Genomic DNA, 18,236 nt, shown 5'->3' with positions numbered 1-18,236 from the left:
CTCGAGGGAGAATACTGCAGACACGTGCCACTGCTCCCCTATTCTAGATGTTTTCTCCAAAGGAATGTTGAGTTTGTGAGCAACAGGCTGACAGTGCTTCTCTCCACAGACAATGTTTAACTCTGGACAAAATACAGGCTCCTTCTCTTGTTCTCACTTGTGACTCCCTGCTCCATGAATGTCCAGTGTACTGGGTCTGAAAGCAGTAAGCCAGTTCTGCTCTTTAATAGCTCTGTGTCTTTGGGTCAGACACTTAGCCTCTTTGCTCTGTAGTACCCCATAGAGAGTTGTCTTAAGTATAAAGATCCAGGCCAGGGGTGGTGGCTCAAGCCTGTAATCCCAGCACTTTGGAGGCCGAGGCGGGCAGATCACAAGCTCAGGAGATCGAGACCATCCTAGCCTATACAGTGAAACCCCGTCTCTACTAAAAATACAAAAAAACTAGCCAGGCATGGTGGCGGGCGCCTGTAGTCCCAGCTACTTGGGAGGTTGAGGCTAGAGAATGGCATGAACCCGGGAGGCGGAACTTGCAGTGAGCTGAGATCACGCCACTGCACTCCAGCCTGGGTGACAGAGCAAGACTCCGTCTCAAAAAAAAAAAAAAAAAAAAATCCTAATATTTCCATTGATCCAAAGAATTTTAGAAGTGGTAGATAGAAAGTTAGGCATAGAAACTCCAAGTTGAATGGGGTTAGTTAGCTGAAGTTTGGCTGAAGAGAGTTTGTTTTCATGTCTTTTCACCTACCAGGAGAAAATTTCCCTCATTGAATGTTGGAAGGAGACGTGGGAATTTTTAGATAATTTCCTGAGGCAGTGGCTGGGTAATGGAAACTCTCATTGTGAGCGTACAAGCATCCATCCTCATCACTAAGGCACTCTCCTACTCAGTAAGAACAGAGAATCACTGCTTTGTTCTCTTTCTCCAGAATTAAAATCAAACCCTTCTGTCTGGAATTCAACATTTGCTAAAATGCAACAACTTCTTCTCCATCACCCCCCTCCGCCAAACCTTAGTTCCCACTGATTCCCAACATAAATTTTTCTTTTTAATTAAGGATCCCACCCTGGCCCTCACTGGCCATATTCACCCCTTCCCCACACTTGGCCCATGCTGTTCTGTGCACACTTGGAATCATGTCCCTCTTCCCCTGGAGAAGCCTTCATCCTGCTCAGCCCAGCTGCAGTGCTTTCATCTCATACTGCCCCCTGCACCCACCCACCTTTCGCTATCAGCCCTCCTCTGCACACTGCACTCCTGCTGTCTTTACCATATGGCTGACCCTTCAGTGGGGCTCCTCTGTATTCATTGGATAAAATACTAATTTTTTAGTTCCAAAATGGATCAGTAGCAGCACCTTTGATCTCTGAAGTAGTTGACTTTCACCCTGAGACACAGACTTATAGACCATAGATGAAAAATGACAATCAAGATATAATGCATAAATTGAGCACGGTGGTATGTGCCTGTAAATCCCAGCTACTCAGGAGGCTGAGGCAGGAGGATTGCTTGAGCACAGGAATTTAAGTCTAGTCTGCACAACATAGCAGGACCCTATTTCTTTAAAAAGAAAAAAAAGATGTAATGCTATCTTTTGGCTCCCAAGAGTCAGTAGGAAGGATGGGAGAGGAGGGGATAGGAGCCCTTGCCAGAAAAGGAAATTGTAGTTTTATTTTCTCCCGTATGTCAGAAGAGAACAGATTGGTATGGTGTGCAGGTAGCCATGGGTCTTCTCTTGCCAGGCCAGAGGAGAGGCTGAACTTCCCTCAGCAGTTCCCAAGCAAGTTTAGCAGCAGAAGCATAGACAAATTGTCTTCCTATGCCTTGCAGTGTGGGTGCTTGTTTACTATTTGAGGGAAAAGTGTTTAGGCAAACAGGTATCCTGAGGGTGACCAGCTGTGCAAGGATTAGGCTACTGAAGCACACCAGTTCTGGCCGGTGGGAATGGAACTGGAGCTCCCCAGCAGGGCTGCCAAGTATGATTGTTCAGGTTGCATACTGCACAATCCTGGAAGGCTCCATTCACATCAAGTACAATGTGAATGGTGCTCTTGGAGTTGTTCAATGCATAACATGCATACTACACCTGCTCAGGCAAAAGCAACCTATCCGTTCTTTGGAACATATAGCTAAAATTCAACCAGAAACTTACTTTATAATCATAGCATTGCACATATATTAAACTTGCTGTAGCCTGTCAAGTTGCAGGAATCAGTTTATACCCTGAAGACTATGGACTTGACTTCTAGGAACCGGTAATGAAGACATACTTCCAGGGACCAGGCATATTCTTCCTTGATTTTCTCCAGTGAAGTTTAGCGTGGTATAAACACATGGTATGGGGTAGATATTTCATGATGTTGTAGCCGGGATCATGGAGCAGAATGAAAGGGCAGAACCAGTTGCTCTTTTCTCAGGGGCGGCATTGCCCAAGCATGAATTGTTATTGAGTGGCCACTTAGAAAGATTTCTCTGACTGGGGTGACCATATGTCCCAGTTTGCACATGTTTTCCCAGCCTAATTTTCAGTAATGTTCAGTTGGGATGATGAACCATATGGTCGTGTGACCTCTGGCATGGAGATGGGCATCTCTGCTTTGTCAACTACTCCACATCTGCAACCAGCCTTTCCTTTTATTGATGCCTTGGCAATTCTCCATGATACAGACACAATGCTGAGGGCACGGCAAGACTCCTATACTCAAACTGTTCTGAAGGATCAGAGTGTTGTAGGGTGACAGTCAGCCTCATCCACATCAAACCATTTCCTTTTTTTCTTCACCATTTTTTATCAGTTTCATATTCCTATGGGCACTAATGAAAAGGAACAGCAGAACCACTATCAAGTCCAGTACTTACTAGGCAGATAGAGACCCACTGGCTTCTGGCCTGTGCCACTTGCTGCTGCCCACACTCATCAGCGGAGGAGAATTCCCTACTAAGTTTTCAGTAGTTATAATTGCCACCAACGTTGCATGGGAGAGAGGAGCATGACTTGAAGTCGTTTGCAAATGTATGTTCATCCAACAACAGCCAAGAAGCATACCCGAGACTGTGCAGGTGCTGCCCAAGTCCTGAACACATTACTGCACAGTTGCTCAGAGTTCTGGTTCGACTGCTACCTCTTGTACCCCAGTTTCTTCATGTGTAGAATGGCAAAGAGGGTTAAATCTCTTACAAAGTGTTTTGGACACCGCCTGGTAAATACTGGCAGAACTAAAATATAGCTATTAGTAAGAATAGTAACAGCAGCTTTGAGAGCCAGGGAACAACCCCTAAGAATGGTATGAAGTAGGGATCAGCAACTATGGCCTTTGGAGCAAATGTGGTCCTCTGCCTGTTTTGTAAATAAAGTTTTATTGGAACAGAATTATGTCCACTTATTTAAGTATTGTTTATGGATGCCTTATTGAGTAGTTGGGAAAAAAATCATGTGGCCCGTAAACCTAAAATATTTATTGTCTGGTACTTTACCAAAAAAGTTTACTGGCCCCCAATTAAAGCATAAGTAAGATACTCAAAATCTCATTCCTATTCCTATTCCACTAGCAGTTACTGAGCACTGATTAAATGCCCTGAACTGTGCCAATTTTTTTTTTTTTTTGTAAGACAGAGTCTTACTCTGTCACCCAGGCTGGAGTGCAGTGGCACGATCTCGGCTCACTGCAACCTCTGCCTCCCGGGTTCAAGCGATTCTCCTGCCTCAGCCTCCTGAGTAGTTGGGATTACAGGTGCATGCGACCAAGCCTGGCCAACTTTTGTATTTTTAGTAGAGATGAGATTTTTGCCACGTTGGCCAGGCTGGTCTCAAACTCCTGACCTCAGGTGATGCACCCACCTCGGCCTCCCAACAAATGTTTTAACATAGATTATTTTATTTAACTTTCATGAGAAGTAGCTCTTCAAGGTTAATGGAAATATCCCATTTTATATGTGAGGTTCAGAGCACTTGTGCTTGTGTACAATTGCAGAGCTAGGATTCATACTCTGGTCTGGAACTTTAGGAGTTATGAGGACAGACATCCTGGAGGAGTTGGGTTTGCACTTGTTCTTGAAGAATGAGTATGGTTTTCAGTAAGCAAGGAGAAGACCCAGGGGAGGGTATTGCAGAAAGAAGGAATTGACTGAGCAAAGGGCCTGAAATAGGAAGCTTGGGCTATCTCTGGTTGTCTGATTTGTTCAGCCTGAAGGGACTGAAGGAGACAAGGTGAAAGAAGTGGCTCTATGCCAGGATGTAGAGAGACAGGTACTTCCTCGAGGAAGCAGCTATAAACTGAAAGTTCAAGGTCAAGCCCATAGACATATTATGTTTGGCCTTTACTGTATTGATTCACACAAGGATGTTTGCTTTGGTTTTCACTTGAATTTATAACCAGCCCATCCTACATTTCATCTTCTCTTAAAAGACTGCAAGATCTAGCCAGACTCAGCCACATTTCCAGGAGGTGGGAACTAGCTAGAGTTGAGTTTAGCTGCCCTCTTTAGATGAAGCATCTGCTTTCCTATGAGCCTCTACTCATCTTAGACTCAAGCAAGCACAGCCCCCATACTGGGCCCTGGGCTTTATAGGGCCTTGCTCTAGTCACACTCTTTTCTAAGGGGTGAGGAGTCTTTGGGCCAAGGTGACTTGCCTGCTCCCTACCCCTGTCCCCTGACTGTGCTTCACCTCCCAAGACTCTGAATTGTCTCCTGAACGGTCCCGGCTCACATCCAGAACTCACGTGGGCCTCTTCTCTGCATCTGTCTTCCCAAGGATGGGCCACACTGAAGGGTGTACCAAAGGGAAGCAGTTTGCCTTGAAGGTAGCGTATGTGTGGATGGACCTTTGAGGTGCAGGCTAGGGTGTCCACCATGGGTGTGCAAGGCCTCTAGAGGTGCAGGACAGAGCAGAGGGTACAAAGAGAAGGGAAGAAGGTAACAGTCCACAGAATCTCGCTCTGCACCACCAAATCTCAATATGGGACACGCAGGAATCCAAGAACTCACAATTGGAACTTGGCCTTGTCAGTCAGTATGAAGTATATTTGCCAACTTAGTAAGAGAGAACATAAAATATTTAATAATTTTGAATTTGATTTCAGATATTAAGATATACTGTATGTCAGCATCTATTTGTGCGCTTGCTCCAAGCCCCAAAAATGTTCGGCGTAGGCCTGGCTGCAGCCCTACCAGTTCCTATTGTCTTACACCAGAGCTGTGTCTCTCATGGACATGACCTGTCTGGTGCTTACACGAATGAGAGGTTTTGGCCCTAGCTAAATCGGTTTAGTGGTGAAGAAGATTGAAGGTTTTTGATCAGGGCAGATTGTGCCAAATGGGCTACTGCAGGCAGAGGCAGAGACAGAGGCAGGAAGGCCAGTGAGGGAGCTATTGCAGGAGACCAGCTGGGAGGTCAGAGATTTGAACCAGTAGGAACAAGAGAAGAAGGGACAGATGCAAGATTAATTATGTCTTTTCCTTCCACAATGATCTTTAGGTTAAGGTCGCCAACTTAACCCAATTTAGCCTGTGACTTTCTTGGTTTTTGCTCTGCAAGCTTCTGTCCCAGGAAACCCCACAGTACTGGTCACACTGGGGAGGCTGGCTTGCCTACCTACCACCTAAATATCAGCCACCATCATATTGAGCTCTTACTATACCTCAGCTGGGAACTTGAGCTCAAGGCTTTGGACTTGAGTATAACTTTGCTCCTGGAAGCAAACTGTCTGGCTATTTCTATTCCTTGACCCTAAATCAAAAAATGGCAAATAACTCTCAGGCCATGGAGCTTCCCTTGGGTGTTACAGTTACAGATTTTCAAGTCAAGGATATGTTCAGGACCTAATTAGCTCATCCAGACACTTAGAATCTAGATTCATGCTGGAAGGGAAGAAAATGTCTCCCTCCTCACCTTTGCTGGACACAAGGATGTGTCATCTTTCATCTGTTTCTTGCCATTGTCATTACCATCAACATTGACAGAGATAACACATAGAACCTTGAATTATGGAATCCTTATTGAGTTAGATACTCATCTCTTCTAGAAAATAAAATGTTTATTAGTAAAAGCAGAATCCTCAGGAAAACAGTATTTATAAGCCCTAGACACATGGCCCTGGAAAAGTCACTTAACTTCTCTGAACCTCTTTTTCCTATGAAGTGGGACTAATAATCCCTACCATAGATTTGTTTGGAGAATAAAGTTTAAAATGCCTCGTGCACAAAAGAATTGAGAGCAAGGACTCGAACAGATATTTGTATGCCAATGCTCACAGCAGCATTATTTCCAATAGCCCAAAGACGGAAAAAACCCCAAGTGTCCATCCACAGATGAATGGATAAACAAAATGTGATATATCCATACAATGGAATATTATTCAGCCATAAAAGGAATGAAATTTTAATATATGTCACAACATGGATGGACCATGAAACATAGTGCTAAGTTAAACAAGCCAGAGAGAAAAGGACAAATATTTTATTATTCCACTTACATGAGATATCTAGACTAGTCAAATTCGTAGTGACAGAAAGGTTACCAGAGGGCCTGGGGGAGAGAAGAAAGGAGAGTTATTGTTTAATGGGTACAGAATTTCAGTTTGGGATGATGAAAAAGTTCTGGAAATGGCTGGCGGTGATGGTTGCACAACAGTGTGAATGTACTTAATGCTATCGAACTGTAAACTTAAAGTGGTAAATGGTATTATGTATGTTTTACCACAATAAAAAAATAAATGCCTCGTGCAGTACCTGGCCATTGAAGATACTCAGGGGGGAAAAAAAGAGCTAAAAAGAGATATTAAGATGTTTCTAAGTGTTACTGAGTTCAGAAGTGGGAGTTCATACTTTAAACTAAAAGTAGTCAACGAAGGATTTGCCAAGGAGGTGGGATTTGAGATGGAGTTTGTAGGACCAGGCAAGGGAAAAGGCAACCCAGCCAGGAGGAAATGTGTAAGCAAACCATGAAGCTCCTGTGTGTGGTGATGGAGACCCGGTGATGATGTTGTGATCTGTTTTGTTTTCTGTTTTGGAGACTAGAGTTGGGATGGGGTTTCAAGGGACTTGGAGTCCAAGTTGACCTGTTTAGGTGCCAGGCAGAGCAGAGGCACTAAAACTATCTGGTCAGGGAGGATGATAAGATCAGTGTCGGCAGAAAGATCAATCTGGGGCGTCGTAGAAAATGGATTGAATGGTGCCATACCAGAGGTTCAAGGCAGCCAGGGCAGTGTTGCACAAGTCCTAGACTAAACTAGGATGGTGGCTGTGCAAAAGAAAAGGGAGAGATGGAGACTAATTTCAGAAGAGCCTTGATAGACTTAAGATATCAAGGAAGAGGTGGCAAAGTGTTAAATGTTTAGCAGAATAGCTCAATCCTGGAGCCAGGTACCCTGCATTTAGTACTGCTAATGTTCTAATACCAGTACTGCTGCTTATGAGCTTGTGTGACCTTGAGTGAATGACTTAATCTTTCTGTCCTGTTTCTTCCTCTATCACATAACAATGAATGACAAAGTAGTGCCTCTCTCACAAGGCTGTCATGAAGGTTAAAGGAGTCAATATTTGTAAAGATCTTACGATAGTATTCAGCACAGAATATATGCTTGCTATTTTTTATCTTTTAAATCTGGATGGTTGGTACGTTGGTGTCTGTTATGTTATTTTTTGGTGTTTGAATATTTTAAAGCATGACCTTAAAATAATGTACTTTCAAAACAGTCTTGCTAAGCAGTGCTTCTTAAAGCTTAACATGCATGTGAAATGTTTGGCAGTCTTGTGAAAATGCAGGTTCTGGTTCAGTAGGTCTCAGGCGGTACTCAATGGTCTGTGTTTGTAGCAAGCTCCCAGGTGGTCTGGTGCCGCTGGTCTGCCGGCCACTCCTTGAGTAGCAAAGTTATTAAGGAACGGAGTTCCATCACGGTGTTTCTAGGATTGTTCTGGTTGTCTTTTGCCACATAACAAATCATCCAAACCTAGAAGCTAAAACGAAAATGATTTATGTTCTATGCTGTTGTTGTTATTATTAATATTATCTCTTGCAGTTCGGCTATGTAGTTCTTGGGATCTGTCACAAGCTGGTGGTTAGATGTAGCTGGGGCAAGAGTCAAGAGTCATCCTGAAGGCTTCCTCCCCCTCGTGTCCGGTGGTAGATGCTGGCTGGCTTTTGGGACCTCAGCTGGGGCTGTCAGTGAGAACATCTCCCCAGGGCATCTCCATGTGGCAAGGGGCTCTTCACAGCTCAGCAGCTGTATCTCAGGACAGAGAACCAGGCAGAAGCTGTATTACCTTTTCTTGCCCAGCCTCCAAGTCTCACAGCATCACTTCTGCCACCTTCTATGTATTAGAAGCAAGGCACTAAGGCCAGTCCATATGCAAGGGGAGCGCAGTGAGACTCCGTGTCTTTTTTTTTTTTTTTTGAGACAGAGTTTCATTCTGTTGCCCAGGCTAGAGTGCAGTGGCACGATCTTGGCTCACTGCAACCTCCACTTGCTGGGTTCAAGTGATTCTTGTGCCTCAGACTCCCGAGTAGCTGTGACTACAGGCAGGTGCCACCACACCCAGCTAATTTTTGTATTTTTAGTGGAGATGCGATTTCACCATATTGGCCAGGCTGGTCTCAAACTCCTGAATTCAGGTGATCCGCCCGCCTTGGCCTCCCAAAGTGTTGGGGTTACAGGCGTGAGCCACCGCACTTGGCTGAGACTCCATGTCTTGAAGGGAGAAGTGTCAAAGAATTTTTAGACATGTCTCAAAACCACCACAATGGCCTGCTTAAGGAAGCTCTGGGAGGAACAGAAAGTGGTGGATGAGTCAACCAGGGAAAGTTGACTTTGTTGTGTTTAAATTTGTGGGTTTGGGGTACCATGAAGACCACTTGAAGTTATCCTCCAACAGGCAGGATGGTGTGTGAGTATCTGAGTATCTATCTCTCACACCAGATTATAAGCTTCTTGAAAGCAAGGACTTGGTCTTTTTCTCTGCAATAGTTCTGGTGTCTACCACAGTGCTTGGCACACAAAAGTGACCCAAACAATGTTTGTTTGATGAGGGAATGAATAAATGAATGAATGAATGAATGGTAAAGGATTTAGGACTGAGGCTGTGTGGTCTGAAGAAGAAAGGATACTGGAATTCTGGAAATCTCTCCCAGAACAGTCCTCTCTGGCACTTCTCCCAGGGAGAGGGACTCCTGCATTTGTTCAGAGGCCACCATGGCCCTGGGGGTCTGGCCTGCCTGCTTTACAGCTTGAGGCCCTCGCGTATCCCATAGGCTGTGGAAGGCCTGGATCTGCTGGGAAACCTCCTTCTTCCACTAAATGGAAACTGGAATTCCAGGAGAAAGCAAAAATCAAGAAGAGCTATTTTGATTATAATGATATCTCATTTCTAAGCAGCTCTCTCTATTTCCTGTTTATAGCCCAAACTGAGAGCAGAAGCGACTAGATCTCTCAGTGAAAGGTTTTCTCCGGAGACGTCTAGCTATATCATCAACAGGAAACAGTACTCCCCCAAGACAAAAGTCCCTGTCTCTGGCCACTCTGTTGGGTTTCACTGCACCCTACAAAGGGAGGTGGGAAACCTGGGTTTCTGAAAGAGGCCCTGATTTTGTGTTCAGCCTTCAGCATCTACCACTTGTACCCAGCTCCCAGTCCCCCAAGTTTCTGGGGACTCCATGTGAAATCAATGCACAGGAATTGTGGGGGGAAGCCCTAAGGAGTCCAGCCGCGATTTTCAGCGCGATTTTCAGGGCAGCTACATTTCACTTCAAAACTCCCAGTAAGTCTGCCACTAAGACCCCTGGAAAGGCTGGCTATGTCAGCCCTCTGTCTTCATTAGAAGAATCTCAGGATTTCTTCCAGTGACAGAACATGATCCTCAGATTCCAGGGAGTGACCCCAGACCCAATTCCTCTCCGGGCTATAAAACTGTGGAGTGTGACACAGACAGAGAGACTGTGGTAATTTAGAGACTAAGAAAAAAACTGACTAGAAAGCAACTGAACAGAACAGCTGCAGGAATGTAAAATGCAAGACCCTCTGATCTGACAGTCTTTTCCTGCACCTCTACAAATGTGCGTGCACACACACACACACACACACACACACACGACTCCCAGAAAGGACCCTCTGAAGACAGGACATTTCAGCTGACATCTGAAAGATGAGGAAGGCAGCCATGCCAAGAGTATTCCAGAAAGAAGGAACAGGGTTTGCAAAAGCTCAGCAGCTCCACAGCTGCTGGTCTGGGCCAAATAGGACAGACAGCCTGTGGCTCTCCCCATGCCTTGTGCTTCCTCACTCAGCCACTGTGAGTCTCCTCTTGCCTGAAACAGCCTCCCGCTCTGTCCTAACCTTCCAGCATCTTTCTCATTCACTCTGTCTCCTGAATATCACCCACAAAGGGTAGCAGTATCAGTCTTGGTCCACACACTTATGCAAGAAATGCCACTTTGTTTTCTTTAAATCAAGTGATATCAGACTCTGTACCCCAAGGCTGCTGGTCTGGCAGGCAGTTCAAACTCAGTCATTCACGGGGCTCTCTCCCACCCAAGGTCATGCAAAGGTGACATGCTCATCTTGGGGAAGGCCCACCATCACTGGTTCTCACTGGATTTATCCTTGGGTGTGCATTGTCCTGGTTTTCAGAGCCCCTTCAGGGCTGAAGTCTGTGTGGCTTCTGAGCCAAGCTTGGAGACAGGAGCCTTGGCAGAGGCTGGGAGCCTGGAATCAGCATCCAGCTTCCCTGCTTACACCACAGTGTAGCACTCCCACATCCTCACCCCACCCCACCCCAAGTGCAGCCTACAGCCCCTCCCCTCTACTGCTTCTGGGAGAAAGTGCACCCCTCCCCGAACCCCACCAGGATGCCTAGCTTCATTTCTTTAGTGAACTTTTGGCTTTTGCAAAAGACCTGAAGGCCCATTGACCAAAAGTAGCCTCTGCCCAGGCAAGGGAGCACAAAACCCACTCATCTTCTAGAAATGGACTGGAGAGTGCAACACAGGAAGTGCCCACACAGATGTTTCCTAGACCTTGCCTTTAGGGTCCCTCTGTTCTCAGGGATGCAGTCTATCCAGCCCAGGGAACTTGAACTCCCTGGGAACAATGTCCCTCTCTATCTATGGTAAAGGATTAGGTTTTGTTTTTTTTCTTTTAAGCTTCCAGTTCATCTCAGAACAGTACTTTCGTAAAGTACAATGAAAGTGAATGATGAGAAAAGTAAAATTTTTGAAAGACACACAGAATACAGGTACTGATTTTTTATTATTAGATTCAATAAATTGTTATTAAGGGTTCTAAACGTATTCTTTCCATTTCTGCACTCACTTGGTCACAGATCAGTAACCAACTGTGGAGGGACACGGATTGGTGGGCCACTCACTTTGAGGAGCACTGCCTTAGAGCACTCAGGAGGGAGCAGTGAGTCCTTCTTCACCTCTAGAAATGTGGAGCTTAGTGAACTGTAGAATCTTCAAGGGGTTAGGGTAGAAGCTGGAAACAAGGACAGCCTTTACCTAGTGAGCCAAGAAACTAAAATCCAGCCTCCTCTTACAACTACTTACAATGCAAAAAGAATTACAGTGTAGGGCTATGGAGCCTGCCTCTGGGGCAGGCTGCCTGGTGATACATTCAGCACTGCCACTTACTGCCTTGATCCAGGATGAGTTAATAGCTCACAGCCTCAGTTTACTCATCTGTCCAATTAGGATAGTAGTACTATCTCATAGGGTTTTTGTAAAGACTGAAGTTAATAAGTGCATAATCACATAGAGTTGCTCTTGGAAAATAGTAAGTGCCTGTGAATATTAAAAATTTCCTGGCCAGGTGCCGGGGCTCATGCCTGTAATCCCAACACTTTGGGAGGCCAAGGCAGAAGAATTACTTGAGCCTAGGAGTTTTGAGACCAGCCTGGGCAACATAGGGAGACCCTGTCTCTACAAAAAAATTTTAAAAAATTATCTGGGCATGGTGGCATACACCTGTAGTCCCAGCTACTCAGGTGGATGAGGTGGGAGGATTGCTCAAGCCCAGGAGGTTGATCACACCACTACACTGCAGCCTGGGCAACAGAGCAAGACCCTGTCTCAAATAAAATAAAATAAAAGTTTCCTTAGAAAGAAAGCTTCAGAAAGTTAGGGATCTTTATTTCCTGATGTTTCCCAAATGCCTAGAACCATGCCTGGCACATAGCAGTGATCAATAAATATCAGTGAATGAATCCATCTCCTTATCCAATGCTGAACTTCAGGCTTCCATGTTTATCCCACTCTTAGTCCTTTTTTTTTTTTGACAGAGAAAAGGGGTCTGTTTGCTCTCTGTGTTCTTTGTGTTCATAGTGTTTCCAAGCCCCAGGCCATTCAGACCTTTTGTCTCCAGTGCCCCACACATTCAAGAAAGACTTGAATTGCCTCTCAGGTTTGAACCTGTTTTGTGCAGGGTGTCCAGGCTGGAGTGCAATGGACCGGTCTTGACTCACTGCAACCTCCCCCTCCCGGGTTCAAGCGATTCTCCTGTCTCAGCCTCCCAAGTAGCTGAGATTACAGACGTTCGCCACCAAGCCTGGCTAATTTTTGTATTTTCAGTAGAGATAGGGTTTCACTATGTTGGTCAGGCTGATCTCGAACTCCTTACCTCAGGCAATCCGACTGCCTCAGCCTCCCAGCGTGCTGGGATTACAGGCGTGAGCCACCGCGCCCAGCCAAGATACATTGTTGCAGAGTGTAAAACCAGATCTTGTTGACCTGGCATTTAGACCTTCCAAAATCTGATTTCCACCTGTGTTTCTAGGCATGTGACCCACTGCACACTACACAGCCCCCACAGGGACCATTTCTCCTACCCTGAGCAAGCCGTTCCTCCAAGACACACTTCTTTGCAACTCCTGCCCATTGAAAGATTACTCATTCTACCAAGCCAGGCTTAAATGCTGCCTACTCTCTGAAGCTGTCTCTGATATTCCACCAGAGTTCGTCTCTCATCTGCACATCTACTAATTCTCTGTTCTCAACTCCTGTTCAGAAGACCTTGTAATCAAGTTCATTGTTTGCACATCTGTCCCTTTACTAAGGTGGAACTCCTTAAGGACAAGGGACCATATCTTCAGCAGCTCTGAATAGCATTGGTGCTTCATGCAGGGCCTCGCCTATAAATACATCTTCACCGGGTGGGAGTTGTTGGTGGGTTCCCACCTGCAAGCATAAGTCAGCAGGCTTCACAGTGAGTGGCCTAACATAGGTGTGGATCAGAAGGAAATGAAAGCTTCATTCTAGCTTCCCCAATACTACTTGTCTCTTACCATTCCGTTGTCTTGAGTATTCTCTGGGGAACCTGCTGATATAGGAGGAACAGTGGCTTCAATCTGAAGGACTGTGCCAGCTTAGGGTGAGTATGACTCAGTCTGGAAGCAGAAGCAGAAGGGAATATGGTTTTGTGGATGAACGTGGGAGACAGCATGGCATGAGGTTAGTGCTCTGAGGTCTGGTGCATCTGGCTTCCTGTCTAGGCTCTGCTGCTGACTGGCTGGATGACCTTTAGCGTATTCTTCATGCTTTGATGCCTGTTTCCCCATCAGTATACTATAGACAATGTTGGGACCTCCCCTAACCCCTGCCACTAGGGGCATAATGAAGAGGAAGCCAAGGGGTGTGCATATGACCCCACCACCAGTCTGCAGGGAATGCCACAAAGATGCTAGCCTTTGCAAATTCTGGTGCAGTGTTACAAGGAGACAAAGTTCACAAACATTACCTTGCCCCTGGGTACCACGTGACTTTTGTCTACCTATATCTCCTGCACAATTGCAAGGATTAAACATGCTAATATGTATAACGGACTTAGCACCCTGCTCTCCAATAATGGCTTAATAATGCTCTGGTTTCTCTTCAGATCATATAAATCTTTCACCTTTTACCAATAATGGCTTAATACACCTTTTACCAATAATGGCTTAATACACATAAGCAAAAAGACTCAGTTAATATAGGCTATAAGTTGGAATCAATAATCCATGAAAGAAACCCTGGATAGGGTTTTTAGGCCACAGGCACTGCTATACCCTAATAGAATGGATCAGCTTTCATTCAGTTAAAAAAAAATCTACTTCTTTTTTATGCCACAAAGTGCCACCTTAAATTTATCTTAGTGATTGAATGTCATACCCAAAAGAATCAAAAGCACTGGTGCAGTTGATCTGGTAGAAACTTCAGCATGTGTTTGTTCATTCCACAAAGGTTTACTAAACCCTTGCTTTGTGACAGGCACTGTATACCAGTTGGCCTTCTCTCTACATTATGCTGCTGCAACAGGCAACCCCAGTAATGGTTTCTTTCTTGCTCATGTTTGGCACTGCATGCAGGGTGACTGGAGCTCTGTTCTAGGTGTCTTCATTCCTGGACCCAGGCTGCAGGATCAGCCCCTATATGGAACATGCCATTCTTATGACAGAGAGAAAGGGGTACTAGGAGAACCATATAGTGGCTCTTAAAGTCATGCTTGGATGTGGCACGTGTAGCTTATATTCCATTGGCCAAGGCAAGTCACATGGCCAAGCCTGGCACCAATGGGGTAGGGAAGTATCCTCCTCCCATAGAGCAGCACTGCAGATCTCTTGACAATGAGTGAGGATATATAATCCTCCCACAGGGAAGGCAGAAAGGAATTGGGAGCAATAATACTGTCTGCCACATGCTGTCATGAATGCTATCTAGTTTTAGTCTCTTGATAACTCTGTGAGGTAGGTATTATTATCCTCATTTTACAGAGTGGAAAATTGAGGTTTGGTGTGGCTAACCAACTTGCCCAAGATGTAGCCAGTAATAAGCACAGCTGCCTGAATCGAAGCCAGTACCAATGGTATATAGCCAGCCTTGGGCTTCTTGAGGACTCATTTTCATATAGATGTTGTCATTCAGTAAACATTGATAAAGCATCTACTATGTGCCTGGCGCTGTGCTGGGCATTGGAAACACAGTGATGTGCAAGACAGACACTTTTCCTACTCTCATGGAGTTTAGAGTCCAAAGGAAGAGAGAGGCAGACAGGACACATGTAAAGTATGACTGGTATGTGCTTCTGTGAGGGAGATGCAGACTAAAGCAAGAGTCCATGGAGAGAGCATGCAACCAGACTCAGAGCATAAGAAATGGACATGTCTCTGATGACTGCACAGAATGTAAGAGCTGGAGGACTGGGTCACATGGCTGTTGTCAAGGCCCTGCCTGGCAGGGTGAGTGCCAAGGGCAGTTTCTGATTCAGAATTCTAAAGGGCACTCACAAGAGTTCAATGCCGATGGGCATATGCTCAGCCTGTTGCTAACGGGACTGGACAAACCAGTGGCTGTGTGGCAGGAACCTACCATGTGCTTCCTACTAGTGAGTCTGACCCAAAGCCCTTTTCAGGCTTCTTCTGGAAGTGTTGCCTCTGCCTTACCTACACTCAGAGCCATGCATGCTGAAAAAAAAACCCCAAAGACCCAGAGATGTCAACAACAACCTGAGAGAGAAAGAGAAACCCAGATTTGATCTGATTTTGAATCGGCAGAGTGACACATGTTGCTTAGACTGCCAACGCACGCCACTCTCACTTCCCTGAATGGTTTCCATTTTAGTGGCATTGTAATAAAAAGAAGAAGGAAAAAAATCCGCTGCCATGGTTTACAAAGTGTACCGCAATAGTAAGAAATACCATTTTCTCATCACTGCTGCTGCAGCACCAGAGTATGGGGCCCAGCACTAGGCCTGTCTTTGCAAGCAGGACTAATTACATAGTAAGTGATTGCCCCTCAAACAGAGATGGCATGTGTGCTGGGAAATAGGTCACTTCTTAATGAGGTGAAGCTCCAGCAAGAAGCAAGCACAGATGCAGACTATTCCTCTTGCGATGCAAAGGGCATCTGAAAGGTGAGCACATATGTCCCATAGGGGAGCCTCTGGCCAAATGTCACATCTCCAAGGAAATGTCTTTGAAACAGATGACTCTACTTTCAGCTTGGTTATGGACACACACAACCTTGAAAGTTTCAGAAAATATCACAAAGCCAAATATATATGTATCTGCATGCACACACACACACACACACACACACATGTTTGTGTATATTAGGATTCTTAAGAAAAGCAGAACCAATAAGATGTATGTAGACATATAGAAAAATATTATGAGGGATTGGCTCACTCAATTATGGCGGTTGAGAAGTCCCACGATCTACTATCTACAAGCTGGAGGCCCAGGAAAGCCAATGATGTAATTCCAGTCCAACCCAGAAGGCCAGAAACCAGGGGAGTCAGTGGCACAAGTCCCAGTCCAGGTCCAGTGGTCCAAGAACCAGGGGCACCAGAAGACGGACATCCCAGGTTAAGCGGAGAGAGAAAGTTCACCCTTCCTCCACTTTTGTGTTCTATTCTGGCCTTCAACAAATTGGATGATTGCCCACCCACACTGGTGAAGGCCATCTTTTTACTCAGTCTACCAATTCAATGCTAATCTCTTTTGGAAACACCTTCACAGACATACCAAGAAATAATGTTTTACCATCTATCTAGCCATTCCTTGGCTCAGTCAAATTGATACATAAAATTAACCATCACAGTAGGTATATGTATCTTCTTACCCTTGATTGTATTTGAAAACTACACATGGACACTACTGGGCTTTGAGTGTCGACTTGCTTTAAAAATAGTCTTGGAGCTTGGAAAGGAGCCCTTCTTGGAGAGACAAGCAAACTGACTCAGCCCGAGGGTTATGGGCAGAGAACCTGCAAAAATTGTGGTTCATAGCCACCATCATACATTCCTTTCTAACTCTGACACAAATGGTAAAGCGACGAAGAGCTACACATTGCTGGGGAACCACAGGGCCTGTGCATTCAGGGTCAGCTGGTGGGGAGGAGGAAGAGCAGATTAAGCAAGTATGTCCCATGCCCCATGCCTCAATAATCAGGATAAATCATATTTTAATAATGCAGTATTTTAGAAAATCAAATTAGCAAACTATGGCCATGGGCCATCTGCCTGTGTTTATAAATAAAGATTTATTGGAAGCATTTTTTCTGAAACTATTCCAAGTTTTACTGGAACGGAGTGTAGTGTGCCTGTTTAAATTTTACACCCAAGCCAAGTCCTTACCACCTCATCTTAGTTCTGGCCCTGCCTCATATCCATTCACTCATCATTTCCTTCTCATCCAGCACTACAGAGTGCCAGGCACTAGGAGACAGAGCTAACAGTTACTGAGCACTTAATATATGCCAAGTACTATCATTAGCACTTTACACATATTACCTCACTTAATCCCCACAACAATTTCATAGGTAAGAACAGTTATTCATGCCATTTTACAAAGGAGGAAACTGAGGCATAGAAAGGTGAAGAAGCTTTCCCAAGATCAAACAAGTAGGAAGAGGTAGAGTCAGGGTTCATATGAAGAAGTTTGAGGGCTTTGATGGAGATGGATGCCTGGAGAAAGGAAGGATTACTCAGCTCTGAGAGGTCATCACAGAGGAGGTGACTTTAAGCAGGGTGTTGAAGGGTGAGTAGAAGATTGCTAGGCAGAAATAATAAATCTAGGTTGCTGTAGTGTTTCAGAAGAGAAAATATATCTGGAGAGGTTTTCTCTGGCTTCCCTAGGCCCATGTGTTGCCCTAAAATCAGAACAGCAGCAAAATAATACAAATAACCAACATTTATTGAGTGCTTACCCTATGTGCTAGGTACTGAACTAAGTACTTTATATGTGTTATCTCATTAAATCCTCAAATAAACCTGAGAAATGGGTACTACTCTTATTTCTGTCTGACATATGAAGAGTCTGAGGCTCAAAGGAGTTAAGTAACTTGCCAAAGCTATACAGATAGTAAGTGGCTGAGCCAGGATGCAAACCCAGGGGATGCCACAGTGTGAACCGCAGTGGGCACTGCTCATTTTGTAGTCTGTGCAAAACCCAAAAACTTGGTGCCAGAGCTTCAGGCTTAGCAAAAGCAATATGCCAGTGGTGCTTAAACTTCACAATGCATCCAGTTCACCTGAAGGGCTTGTCTAAAAAAAAAAAGCAAGCAGATTTCTAGGCCACCTTAGAATCAGAGATTCTCATTTAGGAGGTCTGAGGTGAGGCCAAGAATTTTTATTTCTAATGCTGCTGGTCCTGGGACCAGACACGGAGAACCACTGTATCACATTGACTCTCAGCAACAGCAATAGTACTGTCCTCCTAAGCTGCACCAGGGAATACAAGTACAGGAGGTAGTTGAAAGAACATGCTTCTTCCT

At 45.0% G+C, this 18,236-nt stretch overlaps 1 protein-coding gene across 5 annotated transcripts in view; it reads left to right on the top strand.

The window, feature by feature from the left end:
- PALM2AKAP2 (PALM2 and AKAP2 fusion) overlaps positions 1 to 18,236 on the top strand; it is a 528,965-nt gene that overhangs the window by 318,143 nt on the left and 192,586 nt on the right. The gene's annotated exons all lie outside the window — the stretch shown is intronic.

Source organism: Pan paniscus, chromosome 11 (assembly GCF_029289425.2).
Source record: "Pan paniscus chromosome 11, NHGRI_mPanPan1-v2.0_pri, whole genome shotgun sequence".
Lineage (NCBI taxonomy): Eukaryota > Metazoa > Chordata > Mammalia > Primates > Hominidae > Pan > Pan paniscus.
This window is presented reverse-complemented; position numbering and strand designations above follow the sequence as displayed.